The 25,528-nt window shown below is 39.7% G+C and overlaps 1 long non-coding RNA gene across 5 annotated transcripts; it reads right to left on the bottom strand.

Moving 5' to 3' along the window:
* Positions 1-235: 235 nt before the first annotated feature.
* On the bottom strand, positions 236-24,346 carry LOC117302213. Of its 5 annotated transcripts, XR_004520403.1 has the most exons (5): positions 24,203-24,346; positions 18,770-19,001; positions 16,762-16,890; positions 4,795-4,907; positions 236-1,261 (listed from the first exon to the last, which is right to left on the bottom strand). It is a non-coding gene; the product is annotated as an uncharacterized LOC117302213 (long non-coding RNA). The 5 variants fall into 5 exon arrangements; XR_004520401.1 differs by lacking the exon at positions 24,203-24,346 and having other exon boundaries at positions 18,770-19,057; XR_004520404.1 differs by lacking the exon at positions 24,203-24,346 and having other exon boundaries at positions 16,789-16,890; positions 18,770-19,057.
* Between the last annotated feature and the right edge of the window lie 1,182 nt (positions 24,347-25,528).

Genomic DNA, 25,528 nt, shown 5'->3' with positions numbered 1-25,528 from the left:
AGGCATTGAATGGAGAGGTATCAATATATATTTGATATAGAAAGGTTTGCGGTAACATTCTCCAGAAGACGATCAGAGCATACTGATCGAAACGTCGAGTTGAAACTAACGGTTCTTTTCAGAACCACCCCCAACTCATTTAGAGATAGTCATTACATGGTGTTACCGCAAACCTTTCTATATCGTATTTCCACCATGCAAAGTTTAAAATCCTACTTGATATATATTTGGTTTGCGGTAAACACCATGTGTATACGTATTTATTTATTATTTTATTTTATTTCTTCTGACAAAACAATATTATAACAATCCGAGGTCGTCCAGGGTGGGGCAAAAGCATAAAAAAGAAAAAAGAAGAAGAAAAAAAAGTGGCATAAAAAAAGATGGTCCTCCCAGACATTGCTCCTAAAAGGGTCAAAGTTCATATTATTTGACATTACATACTCTAAAATACTGTGTTGTATATATCTAACTTTGCTAGGTAGAGTTTGTTTTCTTAGAGAACGGTCTTGCTATTTTCTACAATACCGCAGAGTAGAATGTTCCTGCCTTTTAACTACCGGAAGGTACAAAATCGACCGGGACTACTATTGAAGCTTATTTATGATCGTTACTAGCTTGCTCTAGTCATCGTCAGGAGAAAAAAATCTACTCCACGGTAGAAGGATATAGCAAGACGGTTCTCTAAAGAACAAACTCTACATGGCAAGTACACACACACGGTCATCACTCATGTTGTATAAGTAGGAGCTCCGCTTGTGAAATCCCCCAGTCACTGCGCCGTCTTTAGCCCTTTCAGACGATAGCAATTTAGCAAGGCTCCCTTGCATTATTTTAACATGGTTACTAGTTACACAATGCACCTCGTATGTGAAAGGGAAACAATATTATTACTAACACTGTCCATAAAGGAGGATACATTTGAAAAGATTCCACTGGGGATCTTTGACAGTCCAAACATTGAGCTCGTTTCACACGAAGTTCAATTTGTAAACATTGCATAACCTTTCAAAAACTAAGCAAGGGACCCCTGCTAAATTGCTTTCGTGTGAAAAGGGCTTTAAGATTTGAAGCTTCGTTTTGTGTTCCCAAGTTGATGCGATCAATATATTTGTCAATTGAATGAATTTGTGTATAACCTGTTTAGTCCTCTCTGTTGTCCTTCTCTTTCAGTCCTGCAGAGGTAAGGGCAAGGATTTCGATCCATCCCGGTCTCCTCTCTTGATGTTTCTTGTATGTACGTTTCAGTGATTGTGTTCTGCTGAAATTATAAAATATACAAACAAAATTATTGTAGGTTGCGGTTAAAGGGAAATATTTGATTATACTTTTGAGTAATACTTCCCAATCATTCTTTCGTGGTTCAGAACAACATAAATACTAGTTTTCCTCTTTTCTATTCCTAGCATAGTAACGGGAAACGAAGAAGGCCTTCAGGATTATACTTTTGCCTTCTGACTATTTGAAATGTCATGGTCATTCATCTATGCCGCGTTTCGTTGCCGATTGACTCTGGCTGTTGTGTTTCTCATCCGCAGAGTAATCAGGTCATGGTCACGGTGACTTGAGTCAATGAGCAAGAGCCACTTTGACCATAATTGCTTTGTCCTTCGGATGGGACATTAAGCCGTAGGTTCCATGTACTAGGATTGGTATAGAGCCTGGTATGTAACGGGTTAATGTTTCTGGTGTACGTAGCAAGCACCCTTTGTTACAGGTTTCCTCAGGCTTGCGAGCTACAGCGATTAAGTTCACTCATGAGGGATTCTTGGTTTCATTACCAGAAATATCTATATGATCATTTATTTAAGGAAATCAGCCACCAACTTAGAATTGACTCAAGTCCCGTTCTCGTGTGAGAGATCCCTAAACATCGTGCCGTAGCAAACAAAGTGTAGCTATTGTTGTCCCGGATGCCGGCCGCGCAAAAGTTGTCTGAAGTTAGCATAAAACCGTTCTCGGTAACAAGTAACGGGGAGAGGTTGATAGTATAAAACATTATGAGGAACGGCTCCCTCTGATTTGATTCTGAATTTGATTTCGAGACCACAAGTTTAGAACTTGAGGTCTCGAAATGAACCGTCTAAACGCACACAACTTCGTGTGACAAGGGTGATTTTTTTCTTTCATTATAATCTTGCAAGTTCGATGACCGATTGAGCTCAAATTTTCACAGGTTTGTTATTTTATGCATATGTTGGGATACACTATGTGAGAAGACTGGTCTTTGACAATTACCAATAGTGTCCAGTGTCTTTAAGTTAAATCACTGTCCAACTATGATGATGTAGGGGTCCTCCACCCGAAGGTCAAACATGTTCTGTAGGAGGATACGCTCCTAGGTCATTATCAAAGTCAACAACTTCCTACAAATTGATATCGAAAATACCTACAAAGAAATACGATACCCATATGCCACACCAACAGGGAATGGCTGAGTGCCTATCATCGTAGAAAGAGACTTCAGGGGATGATACATCAATAATAATGTGGTGAGATGTTTCTTGCGAGATGTTTAAAAACCATTCGAGTTGTTCATTCCGCTGAGGGGCCTTTACGGCCGGGCCCGGATCTCCATACACGGCATGTTTCGTTCAGGAACTACGACATGTGTTCCGGTGCATCCGTTCCGGCATTTGATATGCTGTAAGTTGTAACGCATCCGGTGAAATGGAAGCCCCGCCCACTAAAAAGCAAGTCATGCGAGGTGAGTTGAAAGCTCTGCAACTATAACTAGTATCCACAGATTTACATTAACCTTACACAGTTTGAAGATAATGATGGTAGAACGCTTTTTTTTTTTAAATCACCCGCTGAGATGCTATAGGTTTTGAGAAATGAGTATCACAATTTCACGAAAATAATTTAAGTTTTTGTCCTAAAAACTTGAAGACCATTATGAAGCTGAAACGTATACGAGTCTTTCAAAGTGAGCAGGGAGTCGTGTCATGGCCAAAGACTTGACATACATAAGGTATCACAGCCCTTTACGTTTACGTTTTACGTTTACGTTTACGTTTACGTTTACGTTTACGTTTACGTTTGTTACTCGGCAGAATCCTTAAGTGAGGACGTATTAAGGCCAAGGGTGCTTGATTGTTGATGAAGCGCAGATCGGACACAAAAGTGCTAACAGAAAAAAACAACTGAAGAAACTGAAGGTGATGAAAACAAGACAACTGGAACTCAACTGGTGCTAGACAAAGTGCAAGTAAAAATTGGGCTACTGCTTATAAACTTGAAGCAACTCCTCCCCTGAAGACCTCTTAGTTTGGGGCGGCAATGATTATGGAACCTCGATTACTCTAATCGCAGAGTAAAAAAAAAACACTAGCTGCCCCAAAAATTATTCAACCTCCCTCTACTTCAGTCTTTATGACCAGAGGTCCGTTTTGTATAACGACTGGTGCTGATGCTTATAATTTTGAGTTACAGGGAAAGCGTACTAGACAGTGACGCAGCTGAAATAACCGCATGTACTCAAAAGGTGTTGATTTGTCATCCAGTCTTACTTGTCTCGACTATAATTAAGGTGATACGAATGACCAACTTTGTATCGCTATAAAGTCACATTTATACTCTCTTTATTGGGGTATAGTTATACACTAACAAGTTTCAGACAGGTTCCCCCCCCCTTCAGTGAGAAAAGACCCTTGCATGTAACGTCACACGTTTAAAGAGTGCCCTCATTGGGGGTCACTGGGGTCAACAATTGCCCTTATTGGGGTCAAAGCAGGCAAATGATTGGACGATAGGCTGTGATACACTCAGTCATAAAAACTACTCCCATTTGGGTACTCTATACTCTTTCACCGTAGACTTCGTGTCCAGGCAATTCATGAGTTTCCCCGATCGGTGACTACATTCAACCTATAAGCCACTATGGCTCAGATGGGGAAGCACTCATCCAAACTATCCCCAACGGGGTATATTGTGTACCCCTCCTCGGCTGATCGGGGTATCAATGCCTCAATCGGGAATCATTTTAATGTAAGCGACACCTCCTGTCTGTGTGCATTAAGTCTACCGTAATGTAGAGCACCATGTTGGCGTGTGATAATCAGAGATGGGTGATGGTTTGGAGCCTGTCTGTTTGTGCATGTGCTACTGTTGAAATGTACAATTACTTAGTTGGCCTGGATTCGATCCACGACTAAAGAGTGTTTTCAAACTACTCCTGGGGCCGATTTCACGAAACTTTACGCAACTGCGTTGCGCAAGTGGACTTACGCAGTTGCGTAAAGTTTCGTGAAATCGGCTGCTGCACTCTTTAAAGACATTGAACACCTTTTGTAATTGTCAAAGACCAGTCTTATCACTTGGTGTATCCTAACATATGTATAAAATTACAAACCTGTGAAAATTTGAATTCAATTGGTCGTCGAAGTTGCGAGATAATAATGAAAGGAAAAACACCCTTTCGCACAAAAGTTGTGTGCTTTTAGATGCATTGAATTTGAGACCTCAGCTGATGAGGTCTCGGATTCAATTCAAATATTTTAGTGAGAAATTACTTCTTTCTCAAAAACTATTTTCAGAAGAGCCGTTTCTCACAATAATTATTCCACTTAACAGCTCTCCGTTGCTGCTCGTTACCAAGTAAGTTTTTAAGCTAAAAACTATTTTGAGTAATTATTCCGTTAGTGTCCAGTGCTTTTAGACGAAACAAAAACCGAGTCTGGGACCTGTAGGAGTGGAACCCTTTCCACGTCAATTACGGAAAAGGAACCAGCCTGGAAACACACCACTGACATACCTCCCACTTCAATAAACAGGTATATGTTTTATAATTACCGTGTTCTGTATAGCCCGAAAGGACAGTGGACACACCCCATCCTTTAATCTTGACCGATGTGTGGTAGTTATTATCTAGTCGCCGCTGCTGTATATTATTCCAAGGGCGTAACCTTTGTAAACGAAGTATAAAGAGGTGTACTTTAAAGTCATTGGACACTTTCAGAACTGACAAAGAAACAAAAGTTCACAAATTTACAAATAACTTACAGGGTTTACAGAGGGGAAGGGAGGGTTTTCCTGTTATTTTCTCCCGACTCCGATGACTGATTGTGCCTAAATTTTCACAGGTTTGTTATTTTTTATATTTTTTATTTATTTCTACTTTACCCTGGAGAAACCTCACAGTGAAACACTGTTGCCCAGCAACTACATACACATTAAAATTTTAAAATTGTATAAATATACAAATGTTATGATATAAGTTACAACATAAGTTGTGATACACGAAGTGTGGACCTTGGACAATACTGTTTACCGAAAGTGTCCAATGGCTTTAAATAGAGGCAATCATGGGGGCGTGTATTACCTCAACGAGGTGTAATATAAACTAGTTTTTACGGATACTAGGATCTAAGAAAGCACTAATTTGTTCACCAAATATTAAGCCTAAAGTACTGCCACTTTTTGGAGAAAAAAAAAACCCTCAACCTACACCTTGTCTTTAATTGTACTGCCCAACTCAAACAGCTATGACAGCTTGCTCAGTGCATATCGAGCTTTTTACCTGTAGGTGTTACGCCGAACAAGTCATTAAAACGCAACCGCGGGGCTCGGGTTTGAAAAATAATTATGGGTCGTTTTTTTCTTGCTTGTTTTGTCACACTCGATATGGAAGAAAATGCACGGACTTAATAATGTGACATGAATGTAAATGACTAGGCTGTTTTGGAAATCAATTTTGACGAAAATTAATTACAAAATCTTCGGCAATATACGGCCTGGGGCCTGAGCCCGTGGTCGGGGGAGATGTCTGTGTGTTAGGAAAGGCAATGTGGCACCACTTTTTAAAAGTACATAGAAATGGTCAGAATGGCATTGATGAACTGCTCAAAGGAGCACTGACGAAGGGCATCTGATTTTAACAGTGAAGAACACCTCAATTAGGTACAATAAAAACGCTGCTAAATGAGTGACAATGTTTTGAACGGTTGAAATTAATAATGCAGAGAATATATACAATATGATTTCAATTATGCCTCAAGCCGTTTATGTTATTAACACTTTTTGCTGTCCAGGTGAGGTAGTTTTTGTTCCTGTCTGATTTGCTCTGTGTATTATAAGAAGTCATAAAATGGTGTAGAAACGCGGTCTGCAAATCCTGCGCCTCTGGTGGGATCGAACCCACGACCTTTCGCGTTCTTGAGTAGCTAGCTTAACCTCTAGTCTGGTACCAAGCTTGTCAAAATAAATAAATAAATAGAGTTAATCTTTGATCCCACCCAGTTGCTGGCTCAAAAACAAACAAACACACAAACAAACAAACAGACAAACAAACAGCAAAAAAAACCAAAAAAAAACGCCCCAACAAACAAAGAAACAACGAACTCTTTTCCTAGAATTATAGCTTAACTTCTGGGGATAGCTTTTTCGGTATTTCAGTGGAGAGTGCTTTTCTAACTAATTATGTCTGATCCAAAATGCCCTCCAGCTGATGTGTAGTCGATACACACCTGCATATACCGAGGGGAAAAGAAACATCTGGTCCAAACTTCATAGAGCTGCTATTAAGCACAACAATTTGCTTAGCATGAAATTTCTTCGGGGATAAGAACAGGATTACCAACTAAATGTCCAGGTGATTTTCAGGATAAGCAAACAACAGCTGAATACCAGTAACAAGCAATATTCAACAAATGGAAATGTGGTCGGTAATCATGTTTTTATCGAGGAAGAAGCAACTATTTGTGCTTAAGCAAATATTTGTGCTTAGCAGCTCTATGAAATCGGACCCTTGGCAGTGGTTGTAATGTGCTCTGCTATGCGATGAAAACGTACTACTTCTACTTGGAGACTCGGTAAGGTCCATTAGACTGGACGTGAAGCTGAGTGACTACTTGTCCATGAGTGGTGCAGGGGTGCATTATTTTGTACAAAGTGCAGGTAAAAAAGACTCATAACTGCTTGTATGTGTGCAACCACCACTCCCCTGAATACCTCAACTGAAGGGGGGGGGCAATGATGTTGCTGTGGAGTGAATTCCACCAGATTACGGTTCTCTTGGGGAGAATGAGTTCGAGAATAGTTGTATCCTACCTTAGATGATCTGGTATTTATTTGGATGGTACGACCTGATACATTGTTATAGAGGTTTTGAACAGGGGGAAGTTTGTGGTATCTCCAATTGACGCCACTCGGCTCCCATCGGTCTCAACCAATACCAATTGGATTGCCTGGTGTGTTTCTTCGCTCAGCCCTACCGGCATCAAGCAATACTGTTGGGTTGGACTGATGGGCTTTCTTTTCCTCTTTTGAAATACTCCTCCCATGTGAAACATGTGCACAACGGCGTTTTATAAACGTAGCCTCGTCTCAAGACAAGACTTGGCAGTAATAGAGTACAAAACCCCTCGCTGCGGTGTAGAACGATGCAGCCCGTCCCGGCACCGCTGGGCAGGGGGTAACGAGCTCCAGCAAATTATCTTTTACGACAATGACATCAATTTCGCAGACTGTTTACGCCGGAAAACACGCACGGTATAAAACCGACCGTTGATTTGTCTGCTGTGAGTCCCACGCATAAATGCCGCAACCTTTAACTCTCAGACGCAAAGTCCAAATTACTCTATTATTTGGTGACATTTATCATCATTTAATTACACTTTGTAATCAATACTTCCGCAGTGTCGGCAGAGTGTGGTACATTGACCGTTCTTAAATAGTGGCCCGCACCCCCTTTGTCGACACCCTGGCAGCCAAGCCCGCTCATGCCGTCACATGCACCAGAGTGAAAGGGAAACCTTAAACCTTGTAGGCACCACTATCATTGTAGTCTCTCTCTAGTTAATGTATTTGCACTGAGAAATCAATCCTAAGAATTCTTCGTTAGACCTGTATTCTGCACTTGTAAATATGGCGTCTCGCTAATTTTGGAGGAGAGGGGAAAACTGTGTTTTCTCCTTTGGGAAATAATTGGTGGACCAGATGAGATAATACGAAAGAGGATTAAGGCATCCATCTGTAACAAGATCCTGAGAGCAAAATATAGAAACTCTCGGTAAAATTTGAAATTATAGGCGCCTTGTAAATATGAATCTCGTGTTTTGTGTGTACTTTTTTTATTTTAATATAGTCATGGAAGATAATAGTCAAGCATGAAACGCGGACCGTTGTTGAAGCTGCTGCAAGCCTATATGCAGTTTAGTTCCTTCTATGATCCTAGCACGGGTATTTGAGGTACAAGCAAGGAGCCAGACTATTTTGCCATTTTCGATCTCTGTACGGAAGTAAAACGGTACTTTAACAAAAAATATATAGTCCTCTTACAATATGGTAAAAAAATGAAGCTTAATACGCAAAAAGAGGGTTTTGAATTTGTACCTTATGCCACGGAATGCAATTTATATTCAGCATTAAAAATTTGTTACCGCAAAACGTTTTTCCAGCCCAAAAGTATGGCTCGCGGCAAAGTGTGACGGCGGTTAAAACACGTAAAGGCTAAACGAAAAACAAAACAGCCTTACGGCTATTGCATGTCCTGGCGTGTCATCGTTTTTACTTTGCCGCCTCAATCCACTTTTTATCTACTCTACTACCCACTCAGGTAGTATTTGCTAAAACCACGCTGGATGGATTTCGACTAGAAGTGTCTCCTGCAAACGAGTATCACCTCCAGACGAGCGCTCTGAGCGGCGTTAGAGAGGCTATGACACCCGGGCGCTGGGCAACATTTCCCCCGCGATCGATAAAGTCAGTGATCTGCATGGTACGTGAGCAGAAATGATATAATTACCTCATGTTCATCAACGTATAGTGAAGTGGATACTTCAATTCTAATATCGCTCAAGTTACATTCATTTTAAAGGTTTTAATATCCACAAATGAATGATTGCTGAGTTTTGATTGTCTTCGATGAAAACAGTGATTGTTTAAAGGGTATTTGCATGCTTGGTGGACACTGTAGGAGTACACTGTTTGGCAACCGTCGATTTCACAAAACTCTTCCAAAACTTAAGACTAATCTTAGGACTTAGGACGAGTCCCAACCCTGCACTGTAGCATGCAGACCTTAAGATTAATCCTAACTCGAGATAAGACGAGTCGTAACTCTTTGTGAAATTTACCCATACCTTATAGTGACATAGGAGTGTGTCATCCTCTACTTATCACACCCAAATGATTTGCATGCGGACTTTTGTTCACAGAATTTGGAAACGCACTGAGCATACAGTTCTTAAAGCCATTATACACTTTCGGAACAGGAAAATAAATAAAAGTTCACAGATTTACAAATAACTTGCAGGGTTTACAGAAGGTAATGGTGAAATAGTTCTCTTGAAATATTATTCCATGAAATGCTTTACTTTTTGAGAAAACATTAAAACAATATCAATTCTCGATACCGAGAATTACGGATTTATTTTAAACACCATGTCATGACACGGCGATACGTGCGGTAACAAGGGTTGGTTTTCCCGTTATTTTCTCCCGACTCTGATGACCAATTGAGCCTAAATTTTCACAGGTTTGTTATTTTAAATATAAGTTGTGACACGAAGTGTGGGCCTTACATAATAATGTTACCGAAACTGTTCAATGGCTTTAAAACACGGGTAAAGCAAATAGATTTATCGTTATGTTGTAAACTTATCTTAAAGATGACAGTATTTCAAATAAAAACAATTTAATTTGATTTCGAGATTACATTTGTACCACGTAAACATATCAAAGCTTTGACCTATTCTTTGGACCGAAAGCAACCTTTATCTTTTTTGCCCAGTGTGAGCCCGGGTGTCGTCACAAACGCGCCTGGGCTGTGGGGGTAAGTCAACAAGGCTGTCTCACGGCGACAGATCGATCACTGTCGAGTAAAGACAAGGTAGCAGGTGGCTTAGTTCAACGTTGGGGTTAAGGCCAGTGGGGAGAGGGGGGGGGGTGTTAGGGTGAAAACCATTACGGGACGTGCGTGCATCATGGGGCAGCGCAGCCCGGGGGTTTCGGAACGTTTAGCCCTTGGCAAGGAAGAGAGGGAAGGGGGGGTCGGTGATAGTCCTTAGTGTTTTACGCAAGCCGGAGGGGTAAGTATTGTACTTGGAGCGTGATTCCACTCCCCGAAGATCCAGAGCCTCATCACCACTGAATCAATGAATCCTCAGAATCCCGGAAAGGAATTCATGTGCATCTCAAAAGGGCAGCAAGAAATCACGTTGAATAAGCAAAGACAATGAAAACAATATGTAACAACGCAAAGGAAATTATATAAGAAGAGTTTGCGGTAACACCATGTAATAACCTCTAAATGAGTTGGGGTGGTTCTGAAAAGAACCTTTGGTTTAACTCGACGTTTCGATCAGTATGCTCCGATCGTCTTCTGGAGAATGCTGGACCCTGATGCTGCATGCTGCTTAAGTACTGTGGAGGCGGATTAGCTTGGTGATGCACGAAGGCGGGAAGTTGAACTCTATGATGTGTGTTGAAACCTGCTGTGGAGCTGTGGAGCCTTGGGTAGTGCGTGGGGGTGTGTGCAATAAAAGTAAATTGCAATATTTCTGGAGTTTTATTTTTTAAGGGCAACAATAAATTTATGATGCTGAATAAGCAAAGACAATGAAATGAAGAACACGAAATAAACTTAAGATTGACTCCGAAATTTCGAGGTTGAAAAACAAAACCGCAATATTTTCTCAGAGTATGGAATTGTTTTCACCAATGCTCACGAATACGCAATTGTCTCGCACTAGAGTTTGAACGCTGAAAAACGATTCCTTACGGGAATTTGGTCAACATTTTCCCCACAATCGAATACTAATGTGAGGTGTTAAACAGTTAATGATCAAACTAAATTCAATTTCGATAAAATCAGGTGGAGAGATTTGGAAAACACGGCTTTTTGTCTCAGCTGCTAGATAAGTAATCTAAAATAAGTGTCCACATAATTGTATTTTTTATTTCTGACCGACACTTCTTTAGCCGAGGCTTCCCCCCCTATCATTACACCTTAACCTAATTAGTCATAGATCATTACTTTCGCTTTGGCGAAGTAATTACCCACTTTTTTTTTAAAATTATTTTGTCACCTAATCCTCATTTCGTCACGTTCGTCGCATTGTCACGGGTCACTTATAGTGGCTGTGACGTCATCACTCTCTGCGCGTCTTTTACGTTACAGACAGTGGACACTATTGGTAGTTGCCAAAGACCAGTCTTCTCACTGGGTGTATCTCAACAATTATGCACAAAATAAAAAAACTGTGAAAATTTGAGCTCAACGGGTCGTCGAAGTTGCGAGATAATAATGGGAAGAAAAACACCCTTTCAGATGCTTGATTTCGAGACCTCGAAATCAAATTCAAATACTTTTCGTCTCAGTGATCATGGGACGAAAATTATGTTAGCATGTACAAACGTATTTTCATGACATTGTTTTACTCATTCCTCAAAAACTACAGCACATCAGCAACTAATGTTTTAAGGTACGCTTTCTACTATCATTGTCTTCAAACGGTATAAGTTTAAAGGAACACGTTGCCTTGGATCGGTCGAGTTGGTCTTTAAAAAGCGTTTGTAACCGTTTGTTATAAAATGCATAAAATTGTTAGGAAGATGATTTAAAAGTAGAATACAATGATTCACACAAACGTGCCTCGAAATTGCGTGTTTTTCCTGTTACTGTTCGAACTAACACGGTCGGCCATTATTTTATGGGAGTCAAAAATTTGACTCCCATAAATGGCCGACCGTGTTAGTCGGTGAGGTAAAAGGAAAACCACGCAATTTTGAGTGATACTTGTGTGGATCATTATATTCTACTTTTAAAATTTCTTTCTAATCATATGCATTTCATAACAAACGGTTACAAACACTTTTCAAAGACCAACTCGTCCGATCCAAGGCAACGTGTTCCTTTAATGTATATTTTGTGAACATTGTGTTTTGTGTTACGAAAGGTACCCAACTCCTTCAAAAGGTGAAACCTTTACTATAATGTTGCTACAGGCTTTCACAGAAGAGACATCACTATCAGACATGCTGAAAAACGGCAAGTCTTTAGTCTTTTTGATCATTGTCAGAAAGTCATTATATGCTCTCGCATCTCGGATTACAACGACTTGAAGAGTTAATTGTCAACTTCACTTGCACGACTAACTCTGAGATATTAAACAAAAAGTAACCATTGGTGGTAGTGATATTGCAATTAAGTTGAATGTCAATTTCATCCCAGTCTTTGAATAGTGAATAAGGAAATAACATCCGCAGCTCAAGTTACCTTAAAGGAACTGGACACCTTTGGTAATGGTTTTGCTTGTGTTTTAATGTGTTCTTTTGTGTGATTTTTAATTGTTTCAGTGCAATCACCTTTTTATATTGTATAATGATATTGTTATCGTTGGCAGGGGTCTGGTTTTACACATCTTTTGATATACTTATACTTTTGTTTTAACCTTGACAGCCCCTGTACAACTTGCAACTATTGTGTATGTCTAACGATTTAAAATAAATAAATAAATAAGCTTAAGACGCTTTCGAATTGGCGGCTATAGCTTCGGCTATGGCTATAAGAGTGAGGATGTAAAAGTCCTATACCTGAACGCATAATGACGCGGAAATCTAGCCGTAGGCGCTTTAGCCGACACGTCCTACTGGTTTCATCACCAATGTGACGCATCTTCATTACGGCGCAGCCATTTTGATTTTTGGTGCGAAGCCAAAACACATTGCACAATTATATTCCCTTGGCTATACAACGTGACACGACTCCAAAGGGCTTACTAATAATTATAAATTTGCAGCGTAGCGATTGCTCAAACCCACTTGGAAGATTATCGAATAATCGCATTTTTTCTCAGTGTTTTGGAAGCAGGAATTTGGCACTGTTCCCTAATGAAGTAATTAACAAAGACATCTGTTTGCTTTAAAGACACTGGACACCATTGGTAGTTGTCACAGACCAGTCTTCTCACTTGGTGTATCTCAACATATGCATAAAATAACAAACCTGTGAAAATTTGAGCTCAATTAATTATCGAAGTTGCGAGATAATAATGAAAAAAAAAACACACAAAGTTGTGTGCTTTCAGATGCTTGATTTCGAGACCTCAACTTCTAAACTTGAGGTTTCGAAATCAAATTCGTGGAAAATTACTTCTTTCTCGAAAACTACGTCACTTCAGAAAGAGCCGTTTCTCACGACGATTTATACTATCAACCTCCCACCATTACTCATTACCAAGTAAGGTTTTATGCTAATAATTCATGATTTAAAAAGGCATGGCATGTTGCAAAGCTCAAGATACAAAAACATGTCTATTCATACATTCAAACGTATATCTTTATTTACAAAATTACATAGACAGTAATAACAAATAAGTTCTAATTTAAGAACAACAAAAAGTTAAGTACTCGTTACTGGTCAAATTCTATGGGGACAGAACATTGGGACAATCGAGACCGCGGGGACATATACAACGTGTCAAACTTGGAGCAGCTTTTAACGGTAAAATAGGCCTACACTGTTGATATTACAGCCACACAGGGGAAAAGGGTTCCATTGGTAAAAAATACAGAAAGCCCACAAGCAATCGCTTAAAAAAAACAAATATGAGAATTTTGTTTTGTTGCCCCCATTTTTGCACTCCGCACTGAAAAGACCATGAACACAAACCTACGAAAATGAACACGGTCTTAAAGACACTGGACACTAATGGTAATTGTCAAAGACCAGTCTTCTCACTTGGTGTATCTTAACCTATGCATAAAATAAAAAAACCTGTGGAAATTTGAGCTCAATTGGTCGTTGCGAGATAATAATGAAATAAAAAACAGTCTTGTCGCACGAGGTGTGCTTTCAGATGTTTGATTTCGACACCTCAAAATCTAGTTCTGAGGTCTCGAAATCAAATTCGTGGAAAGTTACTTCTTTCTCGAAAACTACGTCACTTCAGAGAGAGCCGTTTCTCACGATGTTTTATACTATCACCAGCTCCCATTACTCGTTACCAAGTAAGGTTTTATGCTAATAATTGTTTTGAGTAATTACCAATAGTGTCCATTGCCTTTAAAATAAGTGTCTCTACGTGTCCACCGAAAAGGCGGTGTGGTGCTTTCTTTGCTTTAGGTGTTCGACCCCCTGATACCCCAATGTTGTTTTTCTAAGAAACCTCAAATGTATCTGGTTACGAGAATCTTACTCTAAAACAACACGGGTGTCCGGTCTCACGCGAACGTGCCACAGGTAAAACGGTCGCTGCTCACGGCGTGTGTACCGAACTCTGGTTTTACGTCTTTTTGTTTCGTTTTCTTTTGACACCATTCTGGGGGGTTTTCTGGAGTAATTGAGGCACGAAACTGTTTCTCAAAGGGATTTGTTTGTGTAAGTAGAGGTTTTCCCTGTCATTTACATACAACAGAAATTAGTTCAGTTGCTTAGCAAAACACTCGGTACGCACGTTGTATAGGCGTTGAATGGGGTGGATGCTGGGGTGCGTTTTGGCGGTCGTACAATGAACTGTTTCGGTGACTGGCCAGTGCTTAAAGGCAGTGGACACTATTAGTAATTACTCAAAATAATTATCAACATAAAACTTCACTTGGTAACGAGTAATGGGGAGAGGTTAAGAGTATAAAACATTGCGAGAAACGGCTCCCTCTGAAGTGACGTAGTTTGCGAGAAGGAAGTCATTTTCCACAAATTTGATTTCGAGACCTCAGATTTAAAACTTGGGGTCTCGAAATCAACCATCTAAACGCACACAGCTTTGTGTGACAAGGGTGTTTTTTCATTATTATTACTTCGATGACCGATTGAGCTCAAATTTTCAAAGGTTAGTTATTTTGAGTAATTACCAATAGTGTCCACTGCCTTTAAACCAAATTTCACTGCAAGGTTACCACACTTATCCGGTGATCTCTAAAATATCATGATGTTTACTATAGAGACAACTGCAACCTAAACGAGCCATACACAAGTAATTTATCGTCACAAATCGGCTACTTCTCATATCAGCTCATTTACTTATTGCCGATCGTGACTCAAATAAAATCTAATGACAACTTGCGTTTATTTCGAATGCATGCAGATCAGCCATCAATATCTCCAGAGTCTTAATTATTGAAAATAATTCCCCAAAACGTCCCTCGCAATCGTAGTTTCTCTTCAAAGTTAAAGTGTACATTTCCTGTAAGGTAATCCTGCTTAATAAACCATTGGCATTATGCGTGGATTATCGTTACGTTATGTTTTGATGTTCTTTAGATTTAATGAACAGAGTAGTCTCCTTTAGGGAGAGCCATAGAACTACGGAACCAAATCGCAAAATCCCTCCCCAAAGTTCCCGCCAAATCACGCGAGACTTATGGTTCAATTAACGACAACTGTTGTTATAATTGCTAGTGGGCTTTAAAGGCACTGGACATGTTTGGTAATTATTTAAAATATATATATTTAATGGCGTCAAAACGTACTTGGCAACGAGCCACGGAGAGCTGTTGACAGTACAGGTTTTCTCGGTCAATTTCGGCAAATGAGCAGCCAATTTAACAACTTTATGCTGTTCTCAATTTCGCGCGAAATTTAATGCTACTGAAAAGGGTTACTCAAATTCCCTTGTTCCGTTGCTCATCTTTTTGCTCTGAAATGATGTGTTGTTGGTGTGCACTTGTTTATGCCTCTTATAAGAAGGTCCGGTTTAGGTCAAAATCTAAGGCCATCAACCATATTATTATATAACGTGTCAGTTTATATAATACATGCGGTTTGCGGCAAAACCTCTATATAACACGTCACTAACCAATTTGAACAGTTGGCACTAGGAAGCCATTTTGTTCGTGGTGTTGCGAATGTGAAATCATAAGCGTTACGTAATACCATAGAGATTGACACCATAGGTCCTCGACACTTACTATAACAACCAATGAGGACCATGCAGTGTTTCTACGAAGTAGACATCCGTACACATCGTCTTTAATTGCGCACATTTATTTGTCCGTGTTCCTAGTATATTCAGGATTGAAGTGGGATGGTTCCTTATTGTTTACTTTAGGAGTAATCGCCGGACTTTAAAGGAATATTACAGAATTTGTTTTGGCTTATATAGCAGGTGCTGACAGTGTAAGCACTTTATGTAATCCACCATATACATAAACTGACAACCTGTAGAGGTTTCAGGTCGATCGGCCATCTGGATCACGAGAAAATGGTGAAAACCGATTACACATTTTTGCATGAAATCGATTGAAAAACAAATGAATAAAATACCCACCGAGTGATAACATCCAAATGGGAAATTGGTTTTATTTATTTCTCATCAAATTATGATATTTCAGATAGAAATGTGGCTGTTTTCTACAATCATCATCATTTGACCCAGTAGTGTAAGTTTTAAGTGAATGTGGTCTCAGACGAGGGTTTTTTTCTGACCAATTCTGTAATGTGCCATTGGACCCTTTCGGTACAGACAAAAAAAGTTCACAGATTTACAAATAACTTACAGGGTTTACAGAAGGTAGTGGTGCAAGACTTCTCTTGAAATGTTATTCCATGAAATGCTTTACTTTTTGAGAACACATTAAAACAATATCAATTCTCGTTATCGAGAATTACGTATTTATTTTAAACACATGTTATGACACGGCGAAACGTGCGGCAACAAGGGTGGGTTTTCCCGTTATTTTCTCCCGACTCCGATGACCGATTGAGCCTAAATGTTCACAGGTTTGTTATTTTATATATAAGTTGTGATACACGAAGTGTGGGCCATGAACAATACTGTTTACCGAAAGTGTCCAATGGCTTTAAGGAGTAGTGTTTACCTGATTTTTGTTTGTTTTTACCAATACCTCGAGCAAGTGTTGCTTCACAATGACAGGTTCACTCGCCAGAGTTTCTCTGAACTTCCTGTGCGTAAAACGTTTGCTTCACGCTGGCTTCTTCGTCAAGTCCTGTGGGCAATAAAAGTAAATGAAAAGAGAATGTTAATCACAGCGGTTATAAAACTAGTTTACAATTGACCTTTTTCATAATTGCTTCTCTGCACACAGGAGTTGAAATAGTATGCACGAGCATAGAGCAAGGACCGACCTTGCTCTATGACACGAGCAATACAGATACAAACAAAATTGATCTCAACTTATTTACGAGTTTGCCATAATAGGCCATGCGATTTGTTATCGTGTCATTCAAAAGATGAAACAAATCAAAAATTTCACTCAGATACTTTCTCCTGTCTCAAACAACGGATTAAAGACACTGGACACGTTTGGCAATTTGTCAAACTTACCAGTCTTCGTACTTTGTGTATCTCAACATATGCACAAAACAACAAACCTGTGAAAATTTTGAGCTCAACTGGTCGTCGGAGATAAGGAATAATAAAAACATTGTCGCACGTTGTGCTTTCAGATGCTTTGAATTCGAGACCTCACCTGAGGTTTCGAACTCAATATTTAAATATTTTAGTGAGAAATTACTTCTTTCTCAAAAACTACGTTACTTCAGAGGGAGCCGTTTCTCACAATGTTTTATACCATCAACAGCTCTCCATTGCTCGTTACTAAGTTAGTTTTTATGCTATCAATTATTTTGAGTCATTACCAAGAGTCCGTCTGTCTGCGACTATTTTACCAATAATATGGAAGAAACTCAAACCTTTAAGATGAGCTCACTGACCCCAATGCCTTTAGCCCGAGTGAAGTAATATGTGGGTAGACTAATGGATTTAGTTTGCTAAGTAAATTAGGGAAACTGCCTGGAGGTAAGCGATCGGAGTCATATGAAGAGAAGTCGAGGTCAAATTTCAAGAAAACAAAATCAGAAATGATAGATGTATGTCAAAGTACACGAATGATATGAAAAACAGAAAAGCAAAACAAGTGTCCAACGTAAAGCGTGCATACTAATATCACATTACAGAAAAGGACCTCTGAAACATTATCCTGCATTATTGAAACTATCAGGTGAAACGCCATAACAGCAAATGCCTCAAGAAACTTAAACTGCTCTGCTATACGGAATTTTTGAAGTGCCAGCCGATGTGATGAGATCATGAGATAAATCATACTGCTGTATGATGACGTCATAAAAGTAAGATGGCGTCATCCTGAGATGATCTATCTTGCGAGATGACGACATTATGAAGTAAGATTAATCACTTGTGTGTAAGGAGCAAATAGTGTGAAAACCAAGCATATTGTAAGCATATTAAAGGCAGCTGACACTAATGGTAATTACTCAAAGTATTTTTATTAGCATAAAACCTTACTTGGGAACGAGTTACGTTGCCTTGGACTGGACGAGTTGGGGAAATAACAATAATTTGTAACCGTTTGCTATAAAATACTTTAGACCTAATCATGCATCTAACGCACACAAATTTGTGCAACAAGGATGATTATTCTTTCAGTATTCTCTTTACAACTTCGATGACCAATTGAGCTCAAATTTTCACATTTTCTTCCCCTTCATTATGTTGAAATACAAAAAGTAAAGAAGAAAACAAGGTCTTTGACAATTACTTAAGGTTTCCATTGCCTTTAACAAGCGACCTTAAATAGCCCTTGCGTCAGACTGATACAATGAAATGAGAGCGGTCATTTACACCGACGACTCAAACATCACATCCACAGTTTAGTTACTCGGTATTTCGCACGAGGTGGATTGCCATTCCATAGGCTTCATACCTGCATGCAAACAGTGTTTGTAGAGAGAGAGGGAGAGAATATTGGGGAGGTTTGTCTCCACGAATCACGCTATAGAAGAAACAATTTGCACTGGGTCGCACTTTGACAAATTGGAACACGTATACAGCAAGTTTAAACATACCACGTTTGACCTTTGGTGTAAATTTGTTTTCTCACGAAACTGGTGCAATGACAATAGCGGGCACTTCCATCCACACTATGGTGTTTGTACATCGGTTCTTGGGTAGCTGTATTTTCCTCTTGCTTCACTCTTTAAGGTCCATGTTTGTTGTGATATACTCGTGCAGCCACTTTGCAACATGGAGACATTCTTGTTTCTTTCCCAATGCTGGAGATGTACTCGCGGTTTTAGACTGCAAGTGTAAGAAGAGTACAAAGAAAACGTAGGTTTACTAAAAATGTGTCTAGAAGGTAGGGTACCAGTCTAGTCATGCTCTAAATGATATACCTGTGTACCATGATAGCATTGTACTCGACCCATTCCTCTTATAAGTCTAGGCTTAAGACTCAGTCTAAATCGGCTCACCACATACCCCAAAACCAAATTCCATAGACATTCTCAAACTCAAACAATAACTTTCTTTCACCTGAATTTCAGGTAAATACTGACCACAGTGGCGCTCGATATATGGCACGATGTACCCCCAACCCCTCCCCACCCCACCCCAATTGTGTTTTTCATTGTGTTCTGGGAATATTAGGAACTCTTTAGAATATTTTCGGAGTCGATTAGATGAAGAAAAAAACAGGTGTGTTTTGGGTGACGGGCCCAGTGTATAAAAGGCCCATTCGAATGTTGCAAAACCCCTCGGGTGGAATGAGCTATTAAAACCACAAATGAGAACTCGAAATGACATCGGCAAAACAATTACACAGCTAAATATATGATAGAGTCTGGCGAACTACACAGCCGACAGTGTCAGACATCAGATAATCTAATTGCCTCAATAATTAGATTTACAGCGTTTCATAATTTACGTCGGGGAACATTACCCAACTATTTATTAAGTGCCACTTCTTGTTGTGGTACATATGAGACCGACCTACTCAAAATATAGATGTGGGCCAACCTCTATCTCTCTTTATTCTGCGTTCGATCTCCCAATGGGATGTGTGTGGGGGATGGCGAGGTGCGGCTTTACCTGGGACCGAGGTAGCTTCACCCTGGACCGGTGTCAGATGCAATTGTGTCCGCCATGCAATACTGTCCGCTCCGGACACTTTTGCATATGCAATCGTGTCCGGGGCTATGCAAAAACCGTCCGGTGGACATGTACATGCCTGTACACGTATGTGCGCTCGTAAGCGAGCGATCATGCACTGAACTTACGTAATGTATATGCAGCATGAATATTCACGTATTTTATGATTGCAGCGAATACCCAACGATCGAACATTTCCCATGTCATTCATGAAACGCATTTAGCTTGTAAAAAAATGGCGAACGTGTTCCGTCGACCAAGGGCGTTTAATTTAATATAAGGACGGTTTGCACGGGGCGGACACAACTGCATATACAAATACGTCCGGGCGGACACAATTGCATTGTGCAGCAGCGTCCGGGCGGACACGATTGCAAATGCAAAACCGTCCGGCGGACATTATTGCATATGCAATAATGTCCGCCGGATAGTATTGCACAGAGGACATAATTGCATGCGACATGCGACATGTGTCAGAATGTTAAATATAAAAGGTGATGCCGTTGGATAAACATGTAACACGGTTTGGTAATGTAACAATGGATGTTGCCTTGAAGGCATCCGGTCTCAAATCGGCTCACTCCCATTTCCAATAAATGAAACCTCCTTTCAAAGTTTCTAATCCCATGATTAAAAAATCTCGATGATTAATTTAAGGACTTGTTTACAAGCAAACATCCTGCGTACTATGACGTCATGCTCTGTCGTATTGCCAATTATTCACAAACTCGCAATTCGTCAAGGATATGACAATATTTGTTATTGCGGACGTGATAGTGCGGAGGTGTTAAAGCAAAACAAAAATTATATTAGATTGCAAACTAATGTAGTCCGAATTAGTACAGACGGCCAGACATCTGAATTAGTACAGTCGGCAAGACATCCCAATGGAAATATCACACAATAATAAGTAAAATTAATCAAATTCTAAGTCTGAGGTCTCGAAATCTAATTCGTAAAAAAAAAACTTTCTCGAATACTACGTCACTTCAGAGGGAGCCGTTTCTCACAATGTTTTATACTATCAACCTCTCCCCATTACTCGTTACAAATTCTAGTGAATTAATTGAAGACTCGGACGAAATATTAAGTAGCAAGGTTTGGGTTTAGTCAAGACAAAAACAAGGTTTGGTCGAAAAAGAAGAGCCTAGTAATTTATTTACCCAGATCAAATGAAGATCCCCAAACAGAATGTGTGGTATACTAAACAATTGGTGTGCTTCACAATACATTCATAAGAAAGGCCAAGAAAGGGAAACTTTTCAATTCCTCTCAGCATTCATGGAAAGTGTGCTTCAATGCTTCGGTCATCATCAGCAGAAGCAACACCGCATAATTATTTTTTCATAATGAACGTACAACGAAGTGGCCTATATCCGGTCTTAGCGCAAGTGCCTTTTGATATTACAACACTTTAAAGGCACTGGACACTATTGGTAATTACTCAAAATAATTGTACAGAAAATTTTACTTGATAACGAGCAATGGGGAGCTGTTGATTATAGTATAACACATTGTGAGAAACGGCTCCCTCTGTAGAGTAACGTAGTTTATGAGAAAGACGTATTTGCCCACTAAATAATAACATACTTCATATGAAACCCTTTGTTATGCAACTGAAAGCACACAATGCAACAAAGGTGTTTTTATGTCGTTATTCTCTCGCAACTTCGATGACATTGAGCCCAAAATGTTCACAGGTTTTTTTTATTTTGTGCATATGTTGAGATACACCAAGTGAGAAGACTGGTCTTTGACACTCCAATCGTGTCCATTGCCTTTAAGCGTGTCCGCCGTTATTTCACTCTTCAACAAGTCGATACAATTGATTGTCGCTCAATTAGATTAAGCTTGTGACTTTTATCAGTCCAATGGTTAAGTCGCAATAGATATGGCAATCTGTACAGAGGGAATCATAACAGTTTACCGTCAGTTCATGAACGGTTTAATGAAAATCAAAGAGATAAATTGTTGCAGCATGGGACGGGTGCTCTTTGTGCGATCGGCCTTGCTGGTTTATTAATCCAGTGTTATTGAAGCACACGGCGTGTCTCACTTTTATGTCATCTTCAAAAGATATTTTTAAAGGCACTGGACACTACCCAAAATAATTGTTAGCATGAAAACCTTTCTTGGTGACGAGTAATGGGGAGAGGTTGATGGTTTTAAAGATTGTGAGAAACGGCTCCCTCTGATGTGCCATAGTTTTCAAAAATAAAGTAATTTTCTACGATTTTGATTTCGAGACCTCAGATTCAGAGCTGGAGGTCTTGAAATCAACCATCTTAACGCACACAACTTCGTGTGACAAGGGTGTTTTTTCTTTCATTATTATCTCGGAAGTTCGATGACCGATTGAGCAAAAATTGTCACAGTTTTGTTATGTTATGCATATGTTGAGATACACCAACTGTGAAGGCTTCGTCTTTGACAATTACCAATAGTGTCCACTGCCTTTAAATTTATTGTTATAGGATTTGTGAGGACAAAACGGTCACTGATTCGGCACTGGACACTATTGGTAAATACTCTAAATAATTGTTAGCATAAAACCTTTCTTGGTAACGAGTAATGGAGGGAGAGCTGTTGATGGTATATAAAACATTGTGAGAAACGGCTCGCTCTGAAATAATGTAGTTTTTTTTAGAAAGAAGTTATTTTTCACGAAAATAGTTGAGTTGATTTCGAGACCTCAGATGAGGCCAGTTGATGTTACAATGAAGATCGATGTGCACACGATTTGATTGGTCATGTTAGAGAAACAATAACGTTTGAAGAACACGAAGAAGAAAAAGAAAACGGAGGCATTTGTGGATTGGCACTTATTTCGAAAATAAACCTTGAAGATGCTCAAAATCCCTAACGAACATTACACACGTTTCGTTGTTTTCCCCTGTAATCGTGACTACAAAAATAGGATGTAAAATGTCACTTCCTGTTTGTATTTGTTTGTTGAACTTTAAAAACACTCCTCCTCTAAAAACAGTGATATGCTTTTGTTTGATGGTCGCCTTTGAATGACACAAAGATTATACTTGTGTAAATTCTTTTTTTTAGGAATTCGCTCTTCTAAAACTGTAGAATAAACGCCCTGTCATTGATTAAACACACACTTTTAAACGGCGGCTTTTCCAATTTACCACCGCCCTGATACTGTGGTTAGAGAAAACATCTATTTAGAAAGGGGAATAATTATGGCGTATTGTTCAGGAGGACATTTGTGTTTTTGTTCGAGTGGCAAGCTAGATTCGTCTGTGGTTAAACAGCCGGAGGCCTGTCCCACGCAACCCGAAGACAACTCGTCCATCGGGACTCATGTTTGGCTCGATCCCATTCAAAGTGCGTTAATGTTTTCGTATTATACGGCTCGCGGTTAACAACACCAATACTCTTCACAAATCTATTTGAAACTTCCCCTCGCTCAGCATCAATAACGAAATAAAGAGAGTAACATTTCTTTTGAAACGCGAGCCAGCGCTTTTTAATTACAGCTGCACTGTAGCCTTTACAAAAGCAGTCACCTAAGTAATGACTGTTTATGGTGGGGGAGTGCACATTGTGCTCCACACACGCATCAACAATAACAATAACTGAACGAGCCTATTTCGTATGGTTAGGGAAAGACCTCTAAGGTAATACACACCTTAAGCTGTTATATATATTTCGTCTCTTGAATTGGACAAAACAGTAAATATTTCCTAGAAATCTAAAATTACATATGCTCCTCTTGTGTGCAAGCTAGTTGAAATAAAAATAAAAAATAAAAATAAACGTTGAGCACAATTAAGAACCCACTCCTCGTTTGTACAGTTAAAGACACTGGACACTATTGGTAATTGTCAAAGACCCGTCTTCTCACTTGGTGTATCTCAACATATGCATAAAATAACAAACCTGTGAAAAATTGAGCTCAATCGGTTGTAGAAGTGGCGAGATAAAAAAAAACACCCTTGTCAAACGAAGTTGTGTGCTTTCAGATGCTTGACTTCGAGACCTCAAGTTCAAAACATGAGGTCTAGAAATCAAAGTCTAGGAAAATTCCTCTTTTTTTCGAAAACTACGTCACTTCAGAGGGAGCTATTTCTCACAATTTGTTATACTATCAGCCTCTCCCCATTACTGGTAATCAAAAATTTGGGGTAACTTTCCGTATGGCGCCACCACTTTTTCACTCATTTTTACAAAAAGGGATATATCAATGAGGTAAATTAGATACTATATTATTTCATATCGAATGAAAAAGTGGTGGCGCCATGCGGAAACTTTTCCAAAATTTGTGATGATAATTATTTTGAGTAATTACCAATAGTGTCCACTGCCTTTAATACCGATCCTACAAGCTGATGTCCTACCTTCAACCCAGGTAGTGCTGAACAGGACAGTTCTTTTCAGCAACGAGAAGTCTGCCAAAAACCCGATAAATCTTCTCCGCGGAAGTAGAACGTCTAGCAAGACAGTTCTCTGAAGAACAGACTCTACCTAAGTAGACACACACGTGGTTATATCACAAACCAAATGTACATTTCTAAGACAAGTCCAAATTTCTCAACAATGAGACGACTGATTGTTAGGAAGACATCTCACAGTAAAAAAAACTACGACACCACAAAAATGTAATTTTAATAATATGGAAAATACTCAATACCTATATCGATTACAGTTTCTTAAAACCAATTTGACTAAAATTTTTAAATAGAAAATAATCCAACCTCCCCCCCCCCCCCTAAAACCATACCCTCGTATCGGCACTTTAAGGTGGTCACCATTCTCAGAAGTAGTAAACCAGCACCAGTTTTATAATTAAGGTTTAAAAGGTCAATTTATTTGTCCCAATACATGATTGCGCATAACAATGAATACTTTAAATAAATCACATTGCAACCGGACGGTAAGCATTCTTCGCGGTATGCGCTATTACCGTAAGTCGGTTAGAATGTGAACCACGGGGACAATTCCCAAAGAATGTTTGCTTTGTTGATAGTGCCATGTGAATAGGGTGTTGTGCCCCTGCTCTCCGATTTAAAACATCCATTATATCCACCTCTTGCTCCTCTTTCATAAACCTGGGTTCCGTCATCACAGCAGAACTGGCCATCCCGGCATTATGCCGCCATTTGGCAGCAATCCCCAAGCAGTATTTGCATCTGAGTAGCACACATGAACACTCCATACAACAGCCTACGTGCTTTGAGATCATTCAGTGTTCCTCCAGCCCAACACCAGACATGACATTAACTCCTTAAACCGCTAATGAAGATAATTACACAACAACGGTGACTCCGTACACACACAAGACTTCCCTGACCACCATATCGCAAATACTCTGTACGTGCGCTGTAGGCGTGGGAACGAGGATCATGCTGGTCTAGCTAGCGATCAAATTTGACCGCTAGCTAGACCACCATACACCTCATTTAACAGTCAGCGCTTGCGCAATGCAAAAAGGTCTAAGCCACCACGTGGTGGCGTCTTACATTAAGTGCAGATGATGCCCAAGCCTGCGTAGACTTCCCCCATCCCACACACATCATTTGAATACATTTACTCAAAGCACTGTATACAGTGCGTGTTTTAAAGGCCGAGTGGGTGTTGCAAGTGGTCGCTACGTTATTGCTCGCGTAAGATCGACTGGGCCGTGTAACCATTGACGCGGATAAGTACCAGACAACATCTACAAC

Source organism: Asterias rubens, chromosome 18 (genome assembly GCF_902459465.1).
Source record: "Asterias rubens chromosome 18, eAstRub1.3, whole genome shotgun sequence".
Classification (NCBI taxonomy): domain Eukaryota; kingdom Metazoa; phylum Echinodermata; class Asteroidea; order Forcipulatida; family Asteriidae; genus Asterias; species Asterias rubens.
The sequence above is the reverse complement of the archived record's forward strand: the minus strand, read 5'-3'. Positions and strand labels throughout refer to the sequence as shown.